Source organism: Palaemon carinicauda, chromosome 16 (assembly GCF_036898095.1).
Source record: "Palaemon carinicauda isolate YSFRI2023 chromosome 16, ASM3689809v2, whole genome shotgun sequence".
Taxonomy (NCBI): Eukaryota; Metazoa; Arthropoda; class Malacostraca; order Decapoda; family Palaemonidae; genus Palaemon; species Palaemon carinicauda.
The window spans coordinates 104032895-104042894 of NC_090740.1; positions in this window are offsets into that span (position 1 = coordinate 104032895).

Consider the following 10000-nt stretch of genomic DNA (forward strand, 5'->3'; position numbering starts at 1 on the left):
CACACTCTAAGCCTGGCAACATATCGCATTCACCCTAAATTCAATATTTTCTTTTGAATAACTACCGATGAACCTAAAAGAAGTAAAAATAAAATGTTCTCGATTAAAATACATTAGTTTCCTCATTAGTAATAAATCCAATCATATAATGTTTCTACTTTTCAATGTCGAAATATCCAACATGTACAGTAGACACCGATTTCTTCATACAGGAAGCTTTGATAAGTAACTTCTTGAAGAATTCTCAAAATAATTAAAATCGAGAGGACTCTTGACATAGAAAAATAACTGCCTAATCCGTAATAATATAAAAGAAAAGTTATAATTGTGAGCTCCAATTACTTTGTAGAGCTCCCATCGAGTTTCTTCTGCACTTGTCATCACAAAGTTTCACTGTTTTGTATTTCAATTTATTTCAAGTGATTCTATTCTTCGGTTTCCTTCGGGTGTTGTAGTGGTCCAGAATCTGGAATTTATTGGAGCAAATTTCAAGATGATTTAAAGAGGTGCTGGAGCTCGTCGTCTCTTGAAGGAAGTTTCAAAAAAAAAAAAAAAAAGAAAGAAAAAAATCTATTTTCGTTAAGAAGTGTGCTGTGTGTTTAAAAATATTATAAATAAGAATTTAGTAATTCTCTTGAGGTGGTCGACTTTTCATGTTTACGAAAGGTTTAATTGAATATAAATTCTGATTTATTGTATTCCTTCCAACCATAATCCAGCATCGATATTTTAATGAAAAAAAAAGACATATCATTTATTGGACGAACTTTGTAATGTAAAAAAAAGGCTTCTATTCTGTCACAGTATTAATAATATTAGATTTAGTTTATTCAATATTATGAACATCAGAAACTTTCTCTCTCTCTCTCTCTCTCTCTCTCTCTCTCTCTCTCTCTCTCTCTCTCTCTCTCTCTCTCTCTCTCTCTCTCTCTCTTACTTCATCATCTACTTGTGTGAATGATAACTATGACACTGATACATAGAACTTCGTGCCCAGAAAAATCAACTCGTTATCTCACATCTGATTCACTACACATATGATAAGCCCAGATAAAGGGACAAAGAATATGAATAATCTACTATACTTATATTCCAATGAGTTTCCTTTATGAAATATATTAATCCACAGTCGTCGTCTCTATACATTTTGAGGCCCGTAAGAATTATTCTAATAGGATTTCTTTCATTTATGTAATACACCGATAATGATAAAATAAAATTTGTCGTATATCTTTTCACATCTAGTTATTTTTCTCAAACATCTAATATTCTAGTTTGATAACGGCTGAAAGTATCAGCAATTTACAAATATCTTAAAGTATTCCAGAGAAATAAGATAGAAAAACCTTGATAAAATACAGGTTACCAATTAAAGAAAAGTTATATAAACTAGTACCGTTTGAGAAAAATTTTCATAAAATGTAAGTAATATATACGTAAAAGGAAGCGCTTTATTTGAAATCTATATTCTAAATAGTATATACAACATTAAATTAAAAATAAAATAAATGGATTAAAATTAACCTTAAAAAGAAAGAGAAAAAAACATTCACTGTCGAATTATTATATAAAAATTTCATCAGGTCCCAGATTTGTTTTAACCAATAATGAAGTTATGTTATTTTGAAAGCTATGAAAGACACTTATATAATAAATTGTGGTCTCGATGCTCTTGTATGTTGACTATAATTAAATAGTTTCTACACTCCAGTGAATAATTTCATTATTATTATTATTATTATTATTATTATTATTATTATTATTATTATTATTATTATTATTATTATTATTATTATTATTAGCTGCAATCCAAGTTGGAAGAGCTGGCTAATATAAGACCAAGGAGAATATGATAGATTGATATTATCCAAAAAATGTCACACGAATATTTTTTGTTCCATCACAAATTTAAACATCATACTTGATATCATGTGGCATATTTACATCTAATGTAACTATTTATTATCGAAATTGACTCCTACGCAAAGGGCCTCGTTTAGATTTCCCTAGTCGTCTCTATGTAGAGCTTTTATTTCAATAACTCTTCACTCATAATCTCCAACTTGACACTTCAGAGTTGTCATGTAAGCTTGGGTCTTCCAACTCTTCTATTGCCTGTGGAGTCCAGTTGTAAGTTTGGTGAACTAATCTCTCTTTGGGAGTGCCAAGATCATGCCCAAACCATCTTCATCTAATCCTCACCATGATCTCATCCTTATACGGCACTCGAATAATATCTCTTATAATTTCCTAATTTTCTTCTGATGGCTTTGTTCTAAAATATGCTAAATATATTGGGGATCTTTTTTTCATTTTTATACCACGACTCATTATACAATAGAACATAACTCACTAAACTGATTTACAGCCTGATTTTCATATGTACTTTCAGGAGATTAGATTTCCCAATTTTATTTAAACTAACATTGTCTGATTTGCTTTTTTCTTTCAGTCTTATACTAAACACTAGTTCTAATACCCCAGTATTGGAGAGCATAGTTCCTAAATACTGGAATACTTCTACCGCATTAATACTTTCTTTTGCCAATGATATATTAACTATTATCGCATATTTCATGCATTCTGGAAAGGACAGCGTAATCAGCATACCCTAGGTCAGCTAATTTCATAATAGCATTCCAGTTCAATCCTCCTCCACCATCTCCAACTATTCTACGCATCACAAAATCTATGAGGAAAATAAACAGCATAGATGACAGCTCATTCGCTTGGAGTACTCAGCTATTCACTGGAAATTCAGGTGATAAGATATCATTAAGATTAACTTTGCACTTGCTAGGTTCAGGAAGAAACTTAATCAAATTTACATATTTAATAGGAATTCCATAATAACGCAGGACTCTCCACAAAAGTGGCAGGTGCACACTCTCAAAGACATTTTCAAAGTCAACTAAAGACATCAATAGTGGATTTCTACATTCCTTGCGTTGCTGCACAACATGCCTTAAAATTAAAAACTGGACAGTATAACTTCTACCTTTTCTAAATCCTACTTGTTCATCTCTCAGCTTCTCATGAAACGTTCTCTCTAGTCTCTTTAAAATAATCATGATATATACTTTCATACAACTAACGTGTGATGCCTCAATAATTATTACTTTTTTTTTTTTTTTTTTTTTTTTTTTTGGGGGGGGGGGCATTTCCACCAATACTCTTAGCTCTCATTCATCAGGTTTTGCGTCTTCGTACCATATTTTACAAAATAACCTTGTAAGTATTCTGGGAGTCACTTCATTTTCAGCCATTATAATTACAGCATTTTTTCCATCGTAATCAGCGGCTTTCCATCTCTTAAGTTTTTAAATGATAGCTTCTGCTTCAAGCACACTGAATTTATTCATTGGGATATCAAGGTCTTCATCAGCTTTAGGTATATTAATTAAAGTGTTCCCTTCATATCTACTATTCATAATCTTACTAAAGTTTTCCGTTCAACATTGCCTTTCTTAGTCGTCTTTTGTTATGATAGATCCATTCCTTTTATTGGTGGGTATATGGTTGTTCTTTGCCCCCAGAGAGATTTCCTTAATATTTCTGTGAGACACTCTTAGACCATGGCTGCTCGCTGAATTCATAGCTTTGTCAGCCTCATCTGCTTTCCTGTCTAAACATTCTCTTACGTCATTTTGGGCTTTTCTTTTGAACTCAGTATCGATACTGGAATACATTTCAAGCTCTACCTTGTAATTTCCATTACTTTCCCGAAAACTCTCAACAATCAATGACTGTCTTTATCTCCTTTTATACTATTCTAAGTATTATTTGATATTCATGGCATTCACCTTGTAACTTTCTCTCACAAAACTTCACTACTAACTGACTGATATATGTTTGTGTGGTTTAGGCCCTTCACGACTACATAGAAGAACAAGAAGATCAGTGTCTTCGCCAACTACCACGGTGTCCTTGGTGTTTGCACATGCAATGGCAGTTTCCACTATGAGAACATCTGCATCAGTCCTGACATGAAGAACATTGCTGTGTTGTCGTTGGAGGTCACACTCAGTAGACTGATAAAGCATTTTTCATTTGTTTGGTTGGCAAGAAAGTCATCTTTCTTCATAGTACATACCATGCCATTTATGAAGTTGACAAAGGGACTTTTGTGAGATTGCACGCACTTGCTGTGTACTTAATTTTTGTTGGAGGGTACGCTCACATATCTACCAAACATTATGACAGCATTACCATACCCGTCTCCAGCATATTGTATTTAGTGCCTGATGATTCCTTCACAGATCTCGTCATAATTCCAAGGAATTCTGTATAGCAATGCCCCACTATCCAGAACATATTGCACATTCTGTGGCAGCACTGTGTTGCAAATGGCAAGAGGGAATTGTTTCCAAATGGCCTCGGCTAATGCTGGCTTGTCGGCCTCAAGTAGGATATCAATGGTCTGAAACAGTGCAGTTGGGTAACTACGTAGTTCGTTCTTGAAGACATCAGTGAGGTTACCACAGCAGATCTGCCGTTGGAAAAAAAAGTTGTGGAACTTTCAGAACAGATTTTTTGCCATTGTTCAATAATAAACACGTGTAAATTCACAACCTGATTCTTCTTGAAAGTGTGATCACGAACCATCTTGCCAACCATTCCATCTAAGATCTTCCTACCCAGTGATACTGCCTAGTCAGCATTGACCAAATCTCCAGCTGTCGTGCCAGTGCCAATGCTTTGCAGTATTGGATCTTTTCTAAAGGGATCCTTTGATGACCGGTAGCCAATGAGCTTGTCCGTGTCATCTGTGTCCCGTGTTTGTCAAGCTGTGCTTTGTTCTTTATGCTTGTCACTGGTCCCATACTGCAATAATGTGTAGTCATACCAGGCCATGTTGACCTCTGCACCTATGGGGGTGGATAGCAACCAAGTGATCCTTTGTGACTCACTCATGCGATAACCCTTTGTCAGTCCCCTTGTGGTTTTCACACTTCTCGTGAGCACTTGCTCGATCAGAAGATCTGTTGGCAAATAGGCCCATTACCGATCTGAACGCCGTAATATGTGATATCCATTCCAGAACTGATGGTAGACCTCGGAATGTTGAATAGACAGCTGAGCCAGTCACTGGAGGTAGACGTAAATAGATTTGGTGTAGAGATTGTGGCCTGCAGCTGCCAAGTAGGGCAACAAGTCATGCAAAGCATTCCCACGCAGACTCCAGTCACCAGTGCGTTATGACCTCAGGAATATCCTGAGTAAGTCAATCATGTCCATGCATTACAGCCATAGTTATGCAGTACGGAGATCTTTCATCGATTTTCGTGCAACATTCATCATATCATGAACAGAGTCCAGAACCGGGGCTGAAAGGATATCTTCAGTGGAACACCCACCTTACACCAATGAATCACACAGGTTTTGCATCTTACACATGTAAATTGGTCCAGCTCCCACACTTTGCAACCCTGGCTCGGTATCATGTGGATCCATGGCTGCCAGTCCACCTATGCTTTGTAATATCTCGTTTTCACTTGGTTTGCCAATGCCTGGAGTGCCCTGAGGACCATCATCCTTAGCCTGCGAACAAGTAGGCACTAGCATAACAAATATCCTTTCTGTGAGGAGAGTGTTCAGTGCTGCATCAACCAAGAGATGCACACGGATAGCTCGATAATATGCCTTACCAGAAAGCATGTGCATTACAGTGTTTTCGGCATACACCAGTTCCAGAACAGAGAGCAGTCCAGATCCTGACATAATTTTTCCAATACTCTACAAGAAGCTCATAAGCGTGTGGAAGCCCCACCCCATGTTCAGTAAAATCATACACAAGTCACTGCCCTCCGATTGACTTTCCATGATGGTATGCGAATTTCAACTTTATGTTGTACTGTTTTGAGTTTTCAGATAGAAATGTCAATGTTGAATAGATACAAGTTGGATCACTGGTGTTCATGTCGATCATGGGAAGCAGGAACACTGTAGACTGACCTAAATGTACACCAGTGTGCACAGCTTGCCTCATGCCAGACCATGCTTTTCGTGGTGAGCGCAATGTGAGGTACAGCTTCCAAAGGAGGTTAAGGTTGGTAGATTAGTCCTTTTCCATCTCATGTTGTAGAGCCTTATACCTCAGAGTATTTATCCCATCGCAAGGTGATGTTAGATGTTGGATGTTTATTTGGCCTGCAACTACAACACCCTTCAGTGTCACAGACAGGTGTGGCACTCCTTTTGATGTCGGGGTACCTGGAGTGATAGACACAGTCATTCCTATCCTTTGAAATGTGTTGACTCCATCTATTGTACGTATGTTGTGATCGATATTCCGCCATATATTGGATGACCTGCTGTGGCCTGTAGTTTGATATGCCTTTCCCTAGTACAACTGCTGCACTCAGTTCGTACCTTTGTATCTCATGATAAGAACTGCAGTATCCATGGGCATGGAGCACATGCTCCATGTCCATGGATACTGCAGGACTTTGATGCAAAATGATAGTGCATCTGTACACTTGGTCCTATCTGTAAGGGAGCCAGCAGATCTCGGGGCCAAGTTGCCTGCATGATAGCTTGACCTAGATGACCGACTTTTCTATCAGCATCTTGGCCCACAAAGAGTGTTTGAAGGAGTTTTAGTGATTTAGGTAGGAACTACATTGCATCATCTGTTAAGGATATTTCAGTTGTACATGGGTACATATCTATTGACTGTTGTACGGATATCACATGATTTTTTATCAGTTTTGCTGCTGCCTTAATCAGTGTCATCTTCTCAGCTTCAGATGATGTGTCCTTTGGCCTTTGATGAAATTCATGAATGATCGCTGAGGCCCTATGATGAGAGGTCAAAACATTCTCTTTTCAATTTATTTCTGCAATGCTGATATCCTGACCAAAGTGATTTTGGATACATTCACTCATGTATATGAATCAATAAGTTTTGGAATTAGTTCCAAGAAGAAATTCCCCCATTCCCTCGAGGATATATGATATTGTTCTCTGTTCCTCGTCATTGGCTTTGAGTAGTCTGCGACTTTTATGAATGCATCATTCCGTGTGTCATCAGCCAGTCTACTATACCTAGCTTGCTTGTTTGGCACTGTAAGGAAATGGTGTGAAATCTGCTTCCAAGTTCTGAAATTAATGCTACATTTATTGTGATAGACAAATTTTACTCTAACCTGTACTGTCTCTGACCATGAATCATTGTGTTTAACACAGCTTTCTGTAGCTTTCTTCTGGAAATCCATTGTTCGGACTGGTATAAGTTTATGCACTTTTGGTTTGTCCTGGTACTTGTCTGGTCTTTCATAAAACAAACAGTGTTCGCTGTTGTGAAATGCAGAATTGGCAGATAGAAGCGTGCACACAGTGCCAATGAAACCACCAGAACAGTCATATCCCGGTTTTCTGATGTATCGCTCAATAGACAATTGGGAGCAGAAGTCCCTCCAGTAATTGGTGTGTACAACTGGTCCATGTGTGACACTAATATTAGCCTGTAGTAGGTCATTTGCCTTGCTAATTCCATCACATCCCTTGGCACCTAATTTCATGGTTTGTTCGCCGTTACCGAGACACTCGCTGCCGAGAACACAATCTTCTATGCTACTGGTTAATCTGAAAAGAAAAAAAAAGGCTATTAGACGCTAATTATTTCAATTTATTTACTTAATAATCAGAATTTTGAACATCTTTTAAGAAATGTGGAAGAAATTATAAAATCACTGTTATAATAAAAAATGTTATGCCATTTTTATTAGAGTATTTTCATGTTTAACTTTCATAATATGGTTGCTCGAAAAGAATGTGTTGCAATGCTTCGATTTTCCTAGACTTTTGCTATGTTATTACCGGGGTCAAAAGAAGCAAAATGCCAAGTTTCATTAATATTGTAATTTGTCGTCGGAATATCCATGAAATGACTGGCTCTCTCTCTCTCTCTCTCTCTCTCTCTCCTCTCTCTCTCTCTCTCTCTCTCTCTCTCTCTCTCTCTCTCTCTTGCTTTGTATATATACTATATATATATATATATATATATATATATATAATATATATATATATATATATATATATATATATATATATATATATATATATACATGGGGCATATATTATATATATATATATATATATATATATATATATATATATATATATATATATATATATATATATATATATATATATATATATATATATATATATATATATATATATATGCCCGATGTCATTGGATAATGAGACATCGGAACATGGGTTTTTTTCACTTTAAAACAAAAGGTCCATGGTCACAGCAATTATGTGAATAGAACAATGAAGAATTTGAAAATGCGTTGCACACTGAAGTCAGGTGGCTTTCTAAAGGTAATTGCCTGAACCGTTTTATTGCACTTTGGGAGTGTTATCTCTTCCTTTAGTGGGACAGAACTTGGACAGAAACTTGTTGATGCAAAGAGGTCCCTCTTTGCATCAACAAAGCTAAATGTTCTGAACAAAGAGCTTCAAGGAAATAACTCCACCCTGTTTTCCTGCTAGGAGGCAATTATTGCATTTAAAGGGAAACTCAAGCTGTTCTGATTGAACCTTGGAAGACGAGAGTTTGCAGTTTCCTTCCTTAGCAGTTGTATCCACCAAACTGCTTGATGATGACCTAGCAGTGTATGTTGACCATCTGAAGCAGTTGCATAATGATATCGATACTCACTTCTCTGACCTACTGCAAATGACTGTGCCACACTGGTTTGTGGAACCCTTCATTGTTGATGTATCTGAAGTTGATGTCACCTTACAAGAATGTCTCATTGAACTTCAGAATAACACAACAGCTCAAGCAAGGTTCAAGCATGGATGACACCAGAAGCTGTGGATGAATCAAGATATGTATAAGAAGTACCCAATACTCTGGAAAGATGTGAAGTTGCTCTTACTTGCCTTTCCCACATCTTACTTGGTTGAGACTGGTTTCAATCGGGTGATGTGCCTGCTGTCGAAGACACGAATTCGCCTTGACATAGAAAAAAAAAGAGGCAATTTACGTCTCGCTCTAACAGCTTTCAAGCCAAACACTGACAAGTTGGCCGCCTTGCATCAGTCACAGGGATCCCACTGAAACCTTTCAAGATAAAGCCAATTGTACCTACATGTATTCCTTGTTTTGTATTCCTTTTGTAAATAAATAAGTATTCAAATAAAATATTTTTCTAATTAATATTGTTATTTGATTTATACCTGAAATTAGTGTTTTGAGTACATGGTACTATTCAAGCTAGAACCATTAATATACCTACTTCCCTAGGCGTATTAAGGTGATGGATGGATGGCGGGTGCTGGGAGGGGTGCATTAGAACTCAAAGTTGGCATGGAGGGGGCCACAAGAACTTGCACTGGATTGAAGGGGGCTACCACCAGAAAAAGGTTGAGAAACACTGCTGTAGACTCTTCTTACCTGCTGACTACGTTCTCCCCTCTCCGGCTTTGGGGGTTGGTGAGTTCCTCTCATGGCTGCCCACTTCTTGGAATCGGGCCAGTTATATTCAGCCCTTTTTTCTTCTGACAAACTGTCTAGAATGGTTTGTATCACGCTCACTACGTCTGTTAACGAGCAATATTCATCGAACAAATAACCACATAAATGCTGGTTTACCAAACCGCTAATATGTCTACGGACAATTGCTTTTTTTATCACCTTTTGGGGAGATTGGCACTCCAGGTAGCAAGCAAATCGCTAGCGCAAAAGATGCGAGATGAAAAAAATAAGAACGGATTCAACTTCCTGAATTTTGAGTTTCTATTTTTCTTTTATGTCCCTGTTTCTCGCATCAGGAAAGGCCTATTTCTCAACTAAATGTCCTTTTATTTCAGTATAATTTCTTAAACTGTCGTGTGGCCGACACATTACCTCCATTTAAGGAGCATCTTTTAGCAGTCTGATTATTTGAATAGCTTTTCTCTTTCCAACTAACCATATGTAGTTACTTCAAAGTCTCTCAATAACTCTTCAATCGATTGAAACACTTAGTTAGGCATAACA